Source organism: Alligator sinensis, unplaced genomic scaffold, assembly GCF_000455745.1.
Source record: "Alligator sinensis unplaced genomic scaffold, ASM45574v1 scaffold43_1, whole genome shotgun sequence".
Classification (NCBI taxonomy): Eukaryota; Metazoa; Chordata; order Crocodylia; family Alligatoridae; genus Alligator; species Alligator sinensis.
The window spans coordinates 118,507-137,618 of NW_005842092.1; positions in this window are offsets into that span (position 1 = coordinate 118,507).

The following is a 19,112-nucleotide window of genomic DNA, read 5'->3' on the forward strand; positions in this document are numbered from 1 at the left end:
CAGCTTTTGGTGTTATCTGAATAGTATAGAGGGTGTGAGTATTAGATACTTTGAGATTGGAGACAAACCTGCTAAAGGAAGCTTACAGTTCTATTACTTGCTGCTCCATACTGCACGTGAGATATGGTGGATGGCCAAGGTGGTGCAGCAAAGTAATGATTACTCATGAGTGAGAAGGGAGTTACACAGATCACTGATAAAACAACTAGAGGGGGAGGTATCCTGATCATTCTTTGCACACATGTTCTGTTGCTATTCCTTTCCCTCAAGTTTAGAGCTGTGTTTCTATTCTTCTATGATTAGGCAACCACTGCTTATTAAAAGCACACACACACACAATGGAGGTAAGGTAGTGGGCTAAAACATATAATCAGTTTCTTTGTTTCATAGGAACAATAGTGTAGAGTCTATAAACTGACAGCACATAATCTATAGATTGGGACCTACTTAAATCACAGTTTTGTGATTTTCGCGAAAACCACAAAAAATAGCGATCTCCATGATTGCGACAAAAAATGGCATTGGCTCTGATTTCCCAAGAAATCAACCGAAAAAAAAATGTAAAAAAAAATAAAGTCCTGGCCCACCAGAGGAAGCCAGCAGTCCTCACTGCTGCTGCAGCCCAGCTTGCAAATGGCCTGGGAAAGGAAGGCGCTGGCTGGCAGGGCAGTACAAAGAGCAGCCAGCAGTCCAGATGGCAGTCACCCCCTGTTTCTTCTCTCCCTGAGGCCCCTCCACCAATCAGTTCCAAGGGGTGGGGCTGCTACAAAATGACTGCAAAATCAACTTTTCAGGACATGAACAAGCTGACAAAAACCTTCTCGCTCATCACGAGTTAGGTAGGTCCTTATCTATACATAGAGATTGGCTTGTCTGGGAGTTTTCTGTTGCATCTATTACTTTATCAGTTATAATTAAATTAAATGGTTTTTAAAAAGGTTGTTTGGTTGGGAATCTTTCCCCAGATGCAGCCTATAAGCCAAATTCATGTGAAATGTGCTACACTAGAAATCTGTTTGATAGGTGAAAGTGGATCGTCCCCAGACAAGATGGCAAATTTCCTGGCAAAAAAAGCTTCTGAGGACAGAAATTATTACAAAATCCAATAATTCATGGAAGATCTGTAGCTTTTCCAAACACAGCATTATTCTGAGAAGCCATGGCTGGCCTGGCAGAGGAGATGAAACATTTGATAAAGATTTGGTGTAATTGTAACAGGGAGGTGGGTGTCCCACTCACTCCCTTCCCCTTACTGGTCAATGAGTGCAAAATCCCAACCCTGCTGAGGTGGGACATGGCAATGCTGAGGGCAGCATGGAGAACAGCTCGGTCCCAGTGTGGCAGCCTGGAAGTTTCCACCAGGAAACACAGACCGTGGACAGGGGAGGTGCTGCTGGGACTGCTCCCACCAGACAATGAGCGTCAGGGAGCCAAGGATACCAGAGGAGAGGATCCCTGACTATAATTCACAGCACGTGATTCCAATCAGCATGTAGTAAAATCCTCCAGCTGCAGCACCAGTCCTCTGTTCTGATTGGCTGGATGGACCCCGGAGCAGCTCAAGAGGAATGCTGGAATCACTAAAGGGGTAATTCAGATGCAGGAGGAGTATCCCTGAGAAGGGTGAGAGGCAGTCAAACTGCCCACATTTTCTAATCCTATTCGCAGGCAGACTATGGGAGATACCAGGTAGTAAATCCAGGAGGTACTGTTAAAGAGCTCTGTTGTGAATGCTTAACAGGGAGAGCCAGGATTGAAATAATAGCCAGAGTCCTGTGGTGGGGGTGTAGGGGTGGAGGAGCCCTCAATCGTACCCCATAAAGGGGACCTAGCTTCATCCTTGATTTGCTGAACAGCAAATGACTGAGTGACAGCCGAACTGGCTGAACACCAGCTTCCCTTAAGCCAGTGTTCTACTTTCTATCTCTTATCAAGTCATGGTGGGCAAGTCCCTGAGAAGGAAAAGCATAGTGTTCACTAACAGCGGCAGCTGAGGGAGGCACGGGACTCAAGTGTTGTTCCCATGACTCTGTGACAGTACTATTATGGACCCCTCAAGAAATAAACTTACCTCTCCTCCTCTACCACCCTGTTTTATCTGCTTCTCATCCCAAATATCTCCATTTCTAAAAGTCTATAAATAAAAGTAAATAAAAATAAATAAATAAATAAAAACTTTGGTGAAGAATAATTAAGACTGATCAAGTATAACCTAAAGAGTAAGGAATTACCAAGTTATGGAACACCTTTAAATTATACCTTATTGTCCCAAAGGCACAATTTTTATTGACTTCAAATGATTCCAAGGAATTTTCTTCTGTCTTCAACTGACATGGAAATACTACCCAAAAGCTTTCCATCGTAGTACAAAGCTAAAGCTTAATTAGAAGCTCATGCTTCCTCCACAGATACATGACACAGTGTACAGATAACTTGTACCCACATGTCAATGCTGAATAATTGCTATTGTTGCTGAAGTTGTAAGTCAGGTTTTCTGTTAATGCTTCAAGGACTAATATGTGATGAACAGCATATATCCTTACATTATCTAAAGACTGAAAGAAATTCCCTTGGGAGGAGACAGAGACTGTCAATGTTAGATGAAAAATATTCAGCGGACATAAGGGTATGGTTGAGAAGTGACCCAGAACTTGGTATTTCCTTACTTTTAGGGCCTGTTTTTTGCAGCATGTCACACTTAACCAATTTTAATTCATTTTAAACTATGTTCTTGCATGTGGGTTCCTGAAATATATATATATCTTATTACTGTGAAGGTCAGAAATGAATGAAAACAAAAGAATTAGTTCTGGAAAAACTTCAGATAAATCACAGTAAATCAAGAAGCAGATATGCCTTACATTTTCCACATAAAGCAACGTAAATTAATTTACTAAGAGTCCAATTCTGTTGAGTCCCGAATGCCCTTTAGGCAGGACTTTGAGCATAAATGAAATGTACCCCCGTGGAAAAACCAGGCCATGTTTTGTAAACCATTTAAGTCTTTCTTTAACCCTCCCCCCCAAAGGATGAATGCAATAAGTGAGACTGTAGTGGCCCAGAAGCCCTTGAGGAACCTTTGTTTGCCCCAAATGGTTGTTTACGTTACAATACATCTTAACATGTGTTTTCTCAATATATTGTAAAAAAAGTAAGATATTTACTCAGTAGTATATAAGCAGTTATGTATCAAATAAATGAAAGCCATAACTAAGAATTACAACAAGATACATAAAGTTGATTAGAAAGACATTCTATTGTTTAACATTTAGTTTTTCTATTGCTAAAGATTATCAGTATGAATAAAGGAGAGACAATGAGATAGTTGGGCCACTTATTTCTTTATGTCTGTTCACCAGCTAATGAATAGAGATGAGAAAAAAACCCACTACTAGTAATGGGAAATGCAGCTAAGAAATAAATTTACTGACTTGAAATCAAGAAGTGCCTTTTCCCTGACTTCCAGAGGTTTTGGATTATATTTAGCTGCATTCTAGTGGTAGCAGTGATACCTGTTGGCTCTTCTAATGTTGTGAGCAATTTCTTCACTGTTAACTTTGCTCTGTCCTTTAAATCAGTTCAAAATAGACATAACATTCTACAGTTCTGATTTGCACTAATAATATAAGCTATACTAGTAACTATATAAACTCTCCTGCCCACACCTTGTAAGAAACATAAAGTTAAATGGTATGTGCCCCTTACATACTTTTCTTAAAGTCTTGAAATGGTTTCTCCCATCCCTCCCATACAATGGTGTCAACAACATGCCTTATATTGTCAAGGCCAGTATACTTGTGGTATTTGTATAGAGCATTTGAACTTGGGTGGTTGATTCCAAATATGATACTGGGAACATATTGGGAGTAGCACATAAAATCTGTGGATTGTGTATCTACTCTGTCAAGGCAACAAGGAATTTTTTGAAGACTCTCAGGGAAAAAAATGGACAACTGGAATGGTTCACTATGTACTGTCACTGCAAGATAGACAAAGAAGATCTTTTCTTGACTCTTCAGTACTGACTGAAATTAGCAAGTCAGTTGCTTTCTTTTTTCTGTCATTTTGGATAATGACTAGGATACCATTGTGTACAATGCAATGTTAAATTACTGTCACATATCCATTGCACCATCTACTTTTTCCATAGGAAGTGAAAGCCAGTTTGAAACTGTGAACAAAAGGAGACAGCAAGACTTCATAGTTCCTTTGAAAAGCACTATGACACATGGCTAGCATGGAACATTTTAGATTGGCATTTGAAGGCCTAATGTTTTACAACTAAAGCTGATCATTAACTATCTAGTGTGCCTGCAGACCTGTGGACTGCAAAAGTCAGCAATATGCCTGCATATACAAAGCACATACATTAAACGATGCGATCGTCTTTGCTTCAGGGGATGTTGAGGTAATTTGACATAATGCAGGTTTGGTCCATGGAAATCTAAAAATCTTAATCTCTAGTGCTGTTTGGTTCACACATAGTATAGTCTCCAAAATTATTCAGACCAATTCAATTTCTACCATGCCCCTAGCCCTAGAGGGTCCTTTCTTATCCGAGTTACATCATCATCACAGACAAAGAGCAGCATGATCGGAGTCAGCCACCTGGGTGATAAAAGTGTATCATAAAACATAGATCAGTGCCGGTGAGCTGGATGAGTGGAACATGGCTGGTCCACAGGCTGGATGAATGGCATGAATCGCATGGGGCCAGTGCACAGGCCAGATGGGTCCCACAGACTGGCAATGCCTGTTGGATTCAGCATGTAGGGCTAGTCCAGTCTGGGTGCAACAAGCATCCCAGGTGCTGCCTGCTGCCCGTGTCTTGTCTGCTGCACGTGTGCCAGATCCAGCCCATGTGCCAGGTGCAGTGTGTGCTGGATCTAGTCCTGCATACTGTGCATGTGCTGGAACTGGACCCAGGTGCTGCATGGGGTACATGTCGGATCCAGATCGGGCTCCACATGCAAGGGCGCAGGGCCAGTCCAATGTGTGCTGCATACGGTGTGAGGGTCTAGACTAAGACCCATGGGTAGTACAACAGGCCAGATGATAGGGCTCAGCAGGCTACATCTGGCCTGCGGGCAGTAACTTTGGTAACCTGATCTAGGTGAAAAAGGCCTGCATGTTCTTGTTCAGGTTTCTAGAACCCAGCACCCTGTCAAGGAAGTTTCATAGCAGGGGAAGTGGACCATTTAAAATAATGTTGGCAACATGTATATATTTTTTAAAAAGAACACCAAAATATTTTGACTGCTGCTGAGGTGTTTTATGTGCATGTAGTTTAGATGCTGGATGCTCCCCGTCTCCTTCATAGGGAATGATTCCCAGAAGAACTACATGCACTGTGGTCTCTGATCTTGATGAAGAGAAATTAGACATCAAGGGAGATGTCTTCTAGCTGGATAGCTCAGCCCATAGGAGAGAATGGGAAATGAGGAAACGTATTTACATTTCCTGGTAGGCATCATGGCTCCATTTCCAGTTGAATATTATAATATTTCTGTGTGGCTAAGCACTGGAGTAAGTTACACAAACATTTAGTTTAGAGACAGCATTCTGCCTTGAGGAGCAAGTTGGATTAGTTGAGCTTCTGAGATGCAACTCAGCCTGGTTTTTCTATTATTTCTAAATCAAAATATTTTCTCCCCCCCCCCAAGACTTTTAATGCAATTTTCCCCATTAACCAAAGGGAAGAGGCCACCCCAAATCAAAACCAACACTGTAAAATCATTCTTAAGGAACATTTTCATACAGTGAATTCTATAGGCACCAGCATGGTCTGATACAATTCAGAGGTTTAGATTGACACAATATTCTTACTTATAAGCCTTCAGCGAACAATAAGGTATTAAAGACATTCTGAGCAAGCTATGCTAGACGAGTCTGAATGCAAGCTATGTCAGCCTGATTACATAGTTATGCTGAATTTTTCAAATAGCCACTCATTGCATACAGCAAGATTAGGCAGATTTTACCTTGTCTTCTCTGAAAAAAGGGTGAGTGTCTTAAGGACAAAGAATCAAAATTCTCAGTACCAGCTAACCTCGACATACAAAACTATAAGCATACATGCTCTTAATAGAACCAATATCAACATACAATAACTTTTTTCTGTAAAAAGCTCTCTTATTTTTAAGAGCTATGCAAACACTCCTTTTATAAATAATAAGCTCTGTCTGTTTAAAGACATGCTTTGGTTTTATCTGTATGATCCAAATTAAAGCTTGCCTATAATCTTCCTCTGAAGGAAGATATTGTTTATGTGAAAAGCACAATCTGCAATGTCCTTGAACCAATACCCTGCTTCTGCCCTGATTAGAAACTGTGTTTCAAATACAGAACTAAGAAAGGGCTGGGGAGGGGATGGGTGGTGGGGAGTAGTTCTGAATAGAGACTTATATTTCCAGAAGTGTCTAAAATTAGAAGTTGAAATCCTTGCTTCACATGGATTTTTTGGTTAAGGTCAGAATTTCACTTTAGGTATTTATAAACATCTGCAGGCATATAAGTAAACCTCTTGATACTTGGAGATCTCAAGCTCTTGAAATTCCCAGTGATTTCAGTGATACCGACTTTGGGTCAGCCATGCCAAAGAGTCTCACAGACATTGAACATATCCTGCTTCGAAGCCCTGCTCAGGGCCTTCTGCTGAAATATGTTCATAATGGGAACTAATTTTAATATAGAGATTGTCTCATCAGCTATTTCCCCTGACGATCACAGTCATCTAGTATCACTTTGGCAGCTGCAGGGATTTCTAGCCTAGAAAAGTAATATTTGGCAAGTAGTTAATGTGGTTTCAGCCATATTCATGACCCAAAGACAGTGATAGTCAGCTCTTCAGACAGCACCCGGGGAACCTTAGGCTATGGGAAAGAGCCAGTTAATTTCTAAGTAGATGACCAGTGACTACAGTGTAGACGTGGCCTCTGTTTCAAACTGTTATTGTAGATGGCGTATTTGTAGTAGTAGTTTGAAATGTTTATTTTTTCATTTCTCTTTCTGTAAGAATATGGCTAGATTGTCACACATTTTTCAACATTAACAAGCTGACTTCCTTGATGGCCTTTCTAGCTTTAATTTAAAATACTATTTATTTCCAAATTATTATATTATGAGCCTTTATCTTGAATGCACATGACATTTTCAGTTCACATTTTGGGTGTACTGTGGGCAACTTAGTTCCTTAAATGGTATGACTTTATACCTCAGGCTCTTCCTACTCATCCAAAAACACCCAATAATTGAAAACTGGGTCCTGAATACCATGGGTTTTAGTCTGTGGTGTTTAAACAAAATAGGAGATGACATTACTTGTTGTGCCTCTCAAAGCCATCTCAGTCAAAGTTTTTGGTGAGCTGTATGAATTCAATTTCAGTAAAATTACTTCATTCATCTTTTAATGTCTTCTCATTGCATCCAAATGCCTTGTGATCATCAGTTGACTTTGTGACCATGCAGTCCTAAGAAGCAATGCTGTTGTTTCTTTGTCCATGTTTTTTATTAAACTGACTGCCTGACATTGCATGCAATAGATGCCTCTATTTCCCTTTCACCATTAAATCTGACATCTGTTAACAAGTGAACTGGATGTCTGAGAGAGTTCTCTGTTGCTCTGGCTGGTCAAAATCATGAGATTCTTTCTGTTACCTGATTTTTATGAAATTTTAGGAGACTGACATTTCCCACAGGGAGCTATGAGAAACTTGAAAATGTGAATAAAGGTTATATTCTAGTAACTGTAGCTACTAGAATCACTGCTTAACAGAAGACTTGTCATCTTCTAACACTGTGAGCTGTAGCACTAATATTCCTTTTTCCTTTGCTTTCTCCTACCCTGCCATTCACATTTCCCTAGATTTCTTGCCACCTTGTCTCCCACATCATGCATATTCTTCCTCCAGTCTCTTCAGTCTGTGATCCTTTACCTGGCCCTCCATATTTCCCTTCCTCTATTCGTGACATACATGTTGGGCTGCATTACTTGTTTTCTGTCCCTTCTTTATAAAGCCTTTCATTTTAAGCCAGTATGTTAAGATCAGCAGTTCTTCAGAGCTGCCATGTCAGCTGAAGCAACAAAAAGCATTTGTTCCTGACCTTTATTTCACAGGAAGATGTTCATTTAACAGCAGCAGAATACTGCAGCTCCTTTTACAGCATTTTGTAATACATCATCATATCTCTGAACACAGGGAAATTTGGGGTGTTTAGTTTCTTAGACTAGTATCTCCATGCAAGTGTCGCTCCATGTCCCTTACTACACTGAACATTGTTTAGAGAAGCATCAAGACTGGTCTGAGGCTAATTGCAGGGCATAATTATAGTGTGTGGTCTGTCAGTGGAAATAGGGATATAGGGGAATATTCAGATGAAGGTCAGACTTTCAACAATAGCAGAGGTAGGCAGTCCCTACCACATGTGCCACAGTGTGGCAGGTGAAGGCATTTTGCTTGGCACGCCTGCCTCAGGGTGACTGGTGGGGAAGCCGCAAGGGCCCTGATCCTTTTTGTGGCATGGCAGCCCTGGGACTTTCCCTGCCATCCATCTTGAGGTGCATGTGCAGTTACCTCCAGCAATGAGCTGGTGCAGGGCTTTGTAGCACATGGTACAGCTGCTTTCAGCCTCCCTGCTGGCTGCTGTGAGCAGCCCAGGCTCCGTGGAGGGCATATGCACCTCAGGGCGGAGGGTGGGGAAGGGGCTGGGGCTGTGCTGCCACAACAAGGATCAGGCTGTCTTGCAGCTGCCCCGCCATCTGCCCCTGGCATGCCAACATCTTACAAGTCGAGGGTGTGGATGTTTTTGGTACTCTGCCCAAAAACATTGCCGACCCCTGAGCTATAGGGCTTTGGAGCTCCATTGACTTCCTTTCATTTCTCAGGACTGAGTGAGGAGAATGAGATGAACAGTATTAGTTTTGTTTTGTTTTTAAATCATTATGTGTATGATATTTATTCCAACTCATTATTTTTATTTAATATCCCATTATTTTGAACTTTATAGAATAATAATTTAAGCATCTCTGATTCTATAGCCAGAAAAGGTAGCTCATTAAAAATGGAAAGCAAAAGATGTGACAGTATCTGGCTAGATTTTGTATATAGTTAGGAAAGTGGAAACTTAGATGAAAGGTCCATGTTAAGGTGACATCAAAGTAACTGTCATCTTTTTTGAGAGGTGAAACTGTTATCAGCTGTCTTTATTGATAATATCAACACTGCCTTAGTCCAAGCTTTGGTATTATCAGATAATTTGACTGCTTTCATTGCATACCTTGGGCTGTTTTAAGGCTGACTTTTTATACCTTTCATCTTGCTAACTCCACACCTCATCCATATCTCCTTTTACTATCTAAATATATGAGACAGGAAATTTTGAAGCAGTTGTGTGCTGCTGAAGTAATGAAGAAATTGTGATTTCTTTATAGGTTGTATCCCCTTGGTAAGTTGAAGATGTTGTTTTCTATCCATGGACAAGAAGTCAGTAACCTAGAACCAAGCAAAAATTCAATTTTTACTTTACAAAGCAGGATGTCACTGAAAAATATAAGTGTATGATCCAAATACGGATTACTTCCTACAACCTGCCAAAGTTGGCTGCTTTGTAAAAATACATTACAAAGTCTATAGGTTTTCCATTTTGTTGTTCTGTAGCTTCCTTGATTCTGCTTTAAGTTATACCAGAAGCTAAACTATCCCTCAAAAAAACCAAAGTAATTCAAATGGCAAATTAGTTTAAATCTACCTTTCCTCATGCATTTCCTCAGGCTCCTTCAATAGGGACAGTTTTGACAAAACAGAATAGGCCCCATGTTTCAATAGTCAAAATGAAATGTTAAAGTTGGACAAATGCACACATTTTTATGTAGCACTATGGTAGGCAGAAAAGAAATAACAAGTAATAGCATATATATAAAACAGAATTGTTTTGGTTCAAAATCACATTGTAGCAACCCCCCCCCCCCCATTTTTCTTTTTTTATTTATTTTAAAATGCATTCCCTCCCCTTCCCCAACCATTTCTGACTTTTCTCTCCCTCTCTATTCCCTATAGATAAGTATAAGTAAGCTAAGATGTAGGATAAGTGTTAACCTTTTATTTTAGGTAGTAAGTTTTATTTTTCTCTACCCTCTTTGCAAATAAGTGCCCTGCTATTTTGATATAGATATCCAGTGTTTTATAAGTGATAATTATTATGTTTGTATTGATTTGTTTTACTGCTTTTATATTGTGTGATTATTGTTTTAGGCCTATATATGTAAGTTAACGTAAGTCATGCCAAGCCTCCATCTTATCCCCATGCCCGGTTGTGTAACCTATGACTCATACTATCCCTCTTACGTAACTTGGTTCCTGAATGAATGGGGATGAATGAGGGTGCTTGAGAGACAATGGCAGTAGGTCTAAAAATAGCTCCCTCTGAATGACTGAACGATCAACACCAATACCTGGACCAATGACCCAACCGTTGGAACCACCCTCAGCATTCAAGAAACAAAAGATGAGGCAACCCACCGTTGTGCCAGGCTGCACATGCTCAGTAAGAACACCTGGAATCCTCAGGAACAGGACTGACTTTGCCTGGACAGGCCCTTTCCATAGGAGATCAGAGATAGTGCCCCATAAAATGGGGTAGTGAAGACTGATTCTTTGAGATGCCCTCTCCATCTGGACCAGCACCATGCCACTCCACCTATCCACCCAGAGGTCCTGCTGGTGACCCCACTCTGGACAACACCTACTGGACAAAGACCCCTTTCCAGCCTGGATAAGTAGCTATCCCCCACCACCTCCTCTTCAACCAAGGACTTGGACTCTGCTTCTCTTCCCTACCTCGACTCCAACCCTTCCACTGATTCTGTTCTCCTGCTGCCATTGTGAGTGCGTGCATGTGTGTGTGTGAATCAATAACTTCATGGGGCTGTGTAGTGTGTTGTCTGTTTAATAAACCCGTTATTTTGAAACCCCAAGTTGGGTTTTTGTCCGTTTCCTGACTGCTTCCTCCTTGCCACCACTTATCTGCCCCACCAAATCTCTAAGCCGCCAGCCTCAGTTTCCAGCCCCAAGCTCCCAGGTTTCTGCCTCTCTCTCTTTCCTGTCTGTCTCCTCCTTGCCACCATTTATTGCGGGGGGAGGGGGTGCAGGTATCTCAGGTGTCTGCCTCAGTTTCCAGCCCCAATCTACCTTAAGTAACCCCACGCCTCAGGTCCTCAGCCAGCTTCTCTCTAGTCCACCGGTTCTAATCCTGGTTCTGGCAATTTTTACTCCCTATACTTAACTCTCTCTCACCTTAACCTTCCCCCAAGTATCCCAGGTACCCCAAGCATACACATCCACGCTGTACCATCCAAGTTAGGAACTTACCCGTGTGTATGTGTAGGTGGGTTGTGTGTGTGTGAACTGGTGAGTGTGTGTGTGTGTGTGTGTGTGTGTGTATATATATATGTCATTGTGTGCATGATATACGAATTAGTGATCTGTGTATGTGTACTGAGTGTGCAGGTATGGACAATTGATTTTTGTCTAATTTTTGGGGTGCATAGTGTATGTGCTTGAATTGGTGATAGGTATGCATGTGTCTAGGCTGGTTTGGATGTGTTTGTGCCTGAGTGTGTGTGTGTGTGTGTGTGTGTGTGTGTGTGTGTGTGTGTGTGTGCACCTAATTGATTTGTGTGTTTGTATCTGTGCAATTGTGTCACACCCTCCTGTCAAACAGCACAATATTGAGATCCTGACAGTTCGCCTGACCCCACAGGGCAACAACTTTATGGAAGGATTTAAAAGAAGCATCTATTGGAATAGCATTCAGGGTTTGCTGCAGACCCCTAGGATCAGACTTGGAAAAGAACAGAAATGTTTCTATTTGGAGAGAGAGACTACCAGAAATTCTGTCAGGATGGGAGTGTATAGAGTTTAAAGTTAATCTAGGTAAAGTGAAAAAAATCAATTAATACTTTCCCTCAAATTTCAATCAAGATATTAATGTACAATATGGGGGCAAGAAGTAATCATTAATTGGAATGACTTCGTTCAGGGTGGAAGCAAAACAAAAATACATTAAGGAGAAGTCAAGGTAGAGATACACCTGGTAGACTAAATGAAGTAAAAAAGGTATAAGCTTTTGCAAGTTAGAGCTCACTTAGTATTTTAAAAGTACTTTAGTTTGATTAAATCAGCGAGATCATTCTAGAACACTGAAAGAAAAGGCATATTGTGGCAGGGAGCTGTCCTGAGGCCAGTCCCATCATTGGCCTGCCCACCTGTCTAAGGCAGTCTACCCACCTGACTCACTGGCCACACCTTTGCTGGAATTGAATAGTTGTTCCTAGGTGGGATGCTGCCCATTTGTTGCCCTGATGCCAAGGGCACAATACACAGCTCTAAACCAACTCTACACCATGTCCTATGCCTGGCAGATGGCATCCAGATCCACTATTGTTCCCCTGGCCCCTTAGCTGGGCTGCACTCAGCCTCTAGCCCACACTTGGCCTCAGGCATCCTCAGACATACCTTGGCTACATGTCCCACACTGGGGCCTCTACTCTGGCCCCTCACTGTGGTCTCTACTCCAGTCATCCTATGCACATTCCTTCAGGCCCCCATGGATCCTACTCTATACAGCCTCCAGCTGCTACTACTCCAGCCAGCCTATGGCAGTCCTTCAGGCCCCCACTTACCTCATGGCCTCTGGCTTGCACTGCACCACCTCAATGGGGCCACTGGGCCTTATGCCCCTTGGGCCTCAGGTGTCTGTTGATGTGCCTGGACCTCTAACTCGATCTATGGCCCACTCATGCCTCAGGTGTCTGTCGATGTGCCTGGACCCTAATCCATTCCCTCTATGGGGTTACCCACCAGGTGGTGGGGGCTAAGGCTATACGGTGGCCATCACTGGTGAGGCACAGGTGTGGCATTTCCTGGTGACTACCCCACCCCACAACCCAACCCCAGCAGGGTGTAGTTTCAGGTCATACCCAGGACTAGGAGCCTCCTCCATCCCCATAGTTCCTACCCTGACCTCCAGATGTTCCTGGAGCTGCAGTCAGCAGGCTGAGAGGTGTTGTTATTCTGGCTCCCTAGGTGTAACTGGCTCTGCTCCTACGGCCTGGGCTTATACTGAGGCTGCCCATCCCTCCACCAATCCAGTGCCCCCCTTGCAGCCATGTGACCACCTAATTGGGCCTAACCGCACCTGCTGGCTGCTCCACAGCCTGCTCAACCAAAGGTGCCCCACCACACATATGAAATTGAAAATTTAGTAGCAAGAGCTTTTAATAAATCTAACAGCTTGGAGCTGGTATTATGTAACCAAACACAACAACCATTTTTTGGAAAGCAAATAATATAAATAATCTGGGCAACTACAAATCCATTTGTCTAATATTAGTAACATCCAATACTTTAGAACAAATTTTGAAGGAAGGAATAACTGAAGATATGGAAGTAAATAAAATATAGGATACAACACAATGGGCACATCTACATATGCATTAATGAACCATAGTTACTGTGTTTAAAAATAGTACCTGTAATAACAGGTACTCACTAAATGCACAGGAACCAACGCTACTGTGCAGTCACACCAGTGCATGCCTTTTTTGTGATGCTAATGTGCAGTAGACTAATTGTAATGTGCTTTAGTGAATAGGCACTGCTTTTGCTGTGACACACTAATGCACAGTACAGTTATTCTACTGCTCATTTAGCGTCTCATGTAGACATGCCCAATGAGGATTGACCGAATCTAGAATAGGGCAGAATAAGATGTATACTTCCTACAATAAAACATTTTTAGAAGGGAAATGCAGTAGATGTAATCTACCTTTGATATGATACCACATGGGAAATTATTAGTTAAACCGAAATTGACAGTAAATATAAGAATCCTAAAGTGAATAGCCACATGCATTCTTCCTTTTAGAAAGATCCTTATTTGAAAAGGATATCCATCAGATGGGAGGGAGCTTACTACTGCATTCCACAAACTTCCTGATTTGGGGCTTTATGTTGATTAATATTAATAATCTTAATGTAAAATGTAGACGTGTGCTAATAAAAGTTGATGACAAAAAGTTGGAAGGTATTGTCAATACAGGAGAAGATTGGAATATCATAAAGGAAGAATTGGATGACACTGAGTACTGGATTAATAGACTGAGGATGAAATTTTATAGTACAGTGCAAGGTCATGCACTTGAGGACTAACAACAGGAACTTCTGCTATGTGCTGGGATGTATTAATTGGAATCCACAGAAGAGAAAGGCAGGCCTGTCACAGGATAACAGAGAACTACCAATAGGATACATAATAGGATTGTATTTGCTGTTTTCATGGTTGCATCTAACAAGGTATTTCCAGCAGAGAGAAATAATAATGTCATGGTATAAAGTGCCCCTTATCTGGCATATTGTATTGAATATTGGTCTTTCAGGTTAAAGAAAGATAAATTCCGACTGGAACAGGTGCAGAGAAAGGCTACTAGGATGAATGGAGCACCTATTTTATGAGAAGAATATAAAGAGCTTGGCTTATTTAGCCTAATGCAGTGGTTTTCAACTTGTGGTATGTGGGATCTAAGGGGTCTATGAAACATGACGATGATCAATCAAAAGTATTTGAATAGCCACACTTACAGTTCAAAGAGGTCCGCACCTCTGATTGAAATTTTTTAGGGGTCTGCAAATTGAAAAGGTTGAAAATCACTGTCCTAGGAGAACAAAACCCACAGGGAGAGATGTAGTTTTTACAAATATATCAAAGAATAAATACCAGAGAGGGAGAAGAAATACTTAAGCAAAAGCACATTGTTGCAGGAACAAATGGGTACAAACATGAATGAATTTAGGCTAGATGCTAGAAGAGGGCTTCTAATTAATGTGAATAATGAGGATCTGGTACAGCATTTTGATACATGGTAAAAACCCGACTTAGTTTTAATATTGTGATTTTTCAGTTGATAGAAAAATATATATGAGCCCATAACCTGCAGTAGCAGGGAACTGGACTTGATGACCCAGGAGCTCCCTTCCAGTTATGCGTTCCTACAGTTAGGAAATACTTAATTTTTTGCTGAGCTATGTTTGGCCACTAAACAGATTATGGCTTTTCACTCTAGATTAGTCCCTGACATAAGTCCTTCTTGGATAGGCAAATGCACTGAGGAATACAAGATTCAGCAGCTACACAGAGAATGTCCATTTACTATGTACATCCCTGTATTTTTATGATGGTTTCTGTTTCCCTGTCCTGATTAACTCTAAAGATTGTTTTCTCTAAATATACAGGAATTCAGTCTGATCACCTCCACAAGTGGAAATCAAAAGTAGCTCCAATATCTCAAATGGACATATACATGTGTAAATAAGAAATGAATCTGTACTGTAAAAATCCCTCTTGAATACCTGATTTTCTACTTTGCTTTATCGGCCAGTGTGGGCTGTTAGTTTACCCAGCACAAAGGAGATCAGACTCTAGTATCAGTTTTATTGGTTTCTTACAAATGTCAGGTGAATCTGAAGTACGTTGCTTTTTTCCCAATTTTAATGAGAACCTATTTAAGAACAAATGCACTGTCTATGGAGTAGACACCAGCTACTGCTTTTTTGTGTGATTTCTCAGTACTTCAAGTTGAATGTGCCTCCTTCTTTATCCTTATCCTACTCTTTCTCTTGACTTTTTAATATGCTTCTCATTAGGATTTCTTTTTGGAGCCCTAGGAAAGGTTTATGCATTTATAAAGAACAGATAATAGATGAATGAACTTTTGCATTTGCCATCTTGGCTTCCCTTTAATGCAATTCATTATTCTGCAAATATACGGTACATAGTGCTGCCAAGTTAATTTGTATAATAATAATGAGCTATTAATTAACATCCAAGAACACATGTTTCTTCCAACAATTTGTGGTAATAAAGTAATTAATGAAATCCAAGATTTCATTCTGAACTGGAAGTCTGGCTATAATATTCAGAACATTACAAATGTTTTGTCCATCAATAGTGTTACAAATAAAGCCCAAAATTAATTTGCAAAAAAGAAAAATGCATTGTGCTATATGTATGAAGACAGCACAGCATGATTATCATGTGAGGTAATTGTCCTGGTAACCATTTCGCTTTTTTGATGCATATCACTTGAGCAGCATACATATATTAAAATGAAACTAGCATCTATACATCACTTCATCTATGGATAAATGTCCATTTTTTGCAAGTTTCACAAAAAGCCCCCATTCTCTAAGCCCTTTTTAATCAAATGACTTAATTTATCATTATTTGGAAAGCCCTGGAAATAAGAGCAGGGTAAGAGAGCATTTTGGGTGTCTTGCTAATGTGTGAAAGGTGTAATGCATGAGTGCTAGCTGTTTTCTGGATTGGTTTCCAATATTCACTCAGATGTAAATAGGCACCTAGTCATTCAGGCTGTGGGACCAAAGGCAGCCAGATGTATTGCTAGTCATATTGCTCCTTTGTGTCCTGTTTGCTAAGAAATGGGTGTGCCTTAATCACACTAATCCAATGGATCATTAGGCTTCCTAATTTGAAACCTTCCTTCTTTGAAATCCTGGGATGTACAGCAGTACTGAAGTTCAAAGTATGATTGTTCATGGATTTTGCTGCTTTTTTCAGGGTCTTGGTATGACCCTTTTGGGATTTTGAGGGGGATCAGGGGAGGTTTCTTTTTTTGCACTGGGAAAGCTTTAGAACTGGTTGGTAGTAAGAATTAATGGATAATGTAATATAAAAACAACCTTGTTTATGATTGGTCTTGATCAATAATTCCCTGTCTGATTGGGAATGCCTGTGCTCCACCAATAAAAATCAGAAAGGAAGGAAGCTGAGTAAGCTTTCAAAAGGAGGAAGTAAACAATTACATTAACACAAGGAAACTGGCAATCTGCAGCTGGGAATCTGTGAGCTGCATGTGGCCCATGAGACTCTCCTGGACCCCAGCCTGGCCACTGCTGCTTTGGGTATAGCAATTGTTGGGGGTCTCAGGGGACCTCCTCCCTCCCTTCAACTTCTGCTGCATGCCCTTGCTCGAGGAGGCAGACCAGCACAGCATGGTATGGTACAGCCTGTGGTACTGAGGAAGCCAGTAGCCTGGAGTGCCCACGCCATATAATGCCACAGGCGAGCCTGCAGGAGGTGGAGGTGGATTGCAGGGCCACAAGAGAGAGCACCTGCCCGTGTGCAGAATGAAGCAGCAGGATAGGGAATCACCTACCTGCTTGAGTGGGGTGCCGATGGGGAGCGGGGGGAGTACCCACTCACACATACACATGAGGTGCACAGCCCTGGGGGTCCATGGCCCATACCTGTGCTGTCCCCCCAGTTTGTGGCCCTTCTTGGTGTGCCTTGTGGAGCATGTCACTCCTGGTCACTTTGAAGTTGGACAGCCCTGCACTAATACATACTCTAAGAATGTGTTCAAATTTAGGTCTCATTATCTGTTGGTGAACTCCTTTGAATTCATTACATTTGGGAACAATTATTTCTTGATGTTGCTCCATTCTTCCAGTAGATTTAGGGACCAAATTCTCTCCTGCAGTCACTTCACTGCTTTAACTGGAATTACATCTAGAGAGAACTTGGCCTATTATTATTATTTTAAGATCCTAGTTAAGTTACCAACATAGTAACTTGTCATGATTCCATAGAACATTTTTTTGTACATGGAGACATGTTGAATAAATATGTTTTAATTTAAAAAAATCAGTTTTACCATTACATTTTTTTTCATGAAAACATTGGAAGTGTTCTACTTACAGAGATTTTTTTCCCCCATGATTTTGACACATTTTGATGAGATATATATATATATGGATAAATTCTTCATTCTTTTTCCCTTGATTTTGATAGAGCTAGCTACAACACTTAGTTCTAGAGCATATTTTTGAAACCAGAAATTATTTGCAAGCACTGCTCTTTGAATAAATACAATTAATTTGCTTTTTAGTTCTTCAGAACTGTTGCCTCCAAAATATTGGTAAGAACAATTAGTTTGTTCACAAGAATACTGCAAAGAGACAGTCCTAGTACACTTGTGTGGATGTGTTTATAGAAGGACAGGTGCTAGAAATAAGTTTATGCTACCATCTTAAAATACTTTTGACTTCCTTTCTGCTGTTCAAGAAACATTTCATACACCTATTCAGGTAGCAAGAGATTATCATATGGTTTACATTACTACAGCAGGTATAATCATTAAAAATATCAAGGACCTAGATGAAGTGAATCTGAATTCACATACAACTGATAGGCTTATACTATTCATCTAGTTTCTTATAAAAGAAGAAAGTTTCTTCTAAAAGAAGAAAGTTTCTTCTCCCCACACCAAGGGGAAGAAATAGATTCGGGGCTCCTGAGGCAGCTCTCGGAGACCATAAAAGCTAAAGAGGCAGTAGTCATGGGGGACCTAAACTACCCATACATCTGCTGGGAGACGTAGACGGCAAAGTCCCACCGTTCACGCAGGTTTCTAACCTGTGTACAGGACCTCCACCTGACACAGGAGGTACACGGTCCCACTAGGGGGAATGCCATACTGGATCTGGTATTGGCAACGGGGGATGACATGGTAGGGGACCTACAGATCGGTAGCCATCTGGGGGACAGTGATCACCTAATAATAGAATTCACCATAAGCCCATAACCATTACAATTAACTCCATAATAATTGCCTCGTGATGACACCTTTATTTGCTACTTGTTAGCAGAAAATGAAACCTTCTATGTAGTAAAGTTTACCCTTTTATTTATTTTTTTAAACATCCTATTATTTGGTTCAGATATAACAAAAATTGAAATGACTCTTGAAGGGCACATTAGTTTCCCCAGTCCTTAATTAATAGTTCTTAATTATGCCTGGATGAGGCCACTTCATTATCTATTCAGTTGACAGGTCACTACATTAATAAATGGTTTAATCTTCACCTGTTTACTGGTAACTTCAATTATGCTCTGCCTAGGTAAATTCTGGGAGAGTTCTACTTAGCAGCATAATGAAAAGTAATCATGCTAAATCAAGAGTTTATGGAAAATGACATTGTAGCAGAAAGTGGTTGTGGAAAATGAATTAAGACATAAAAGCAAACTTATGGAAAAAT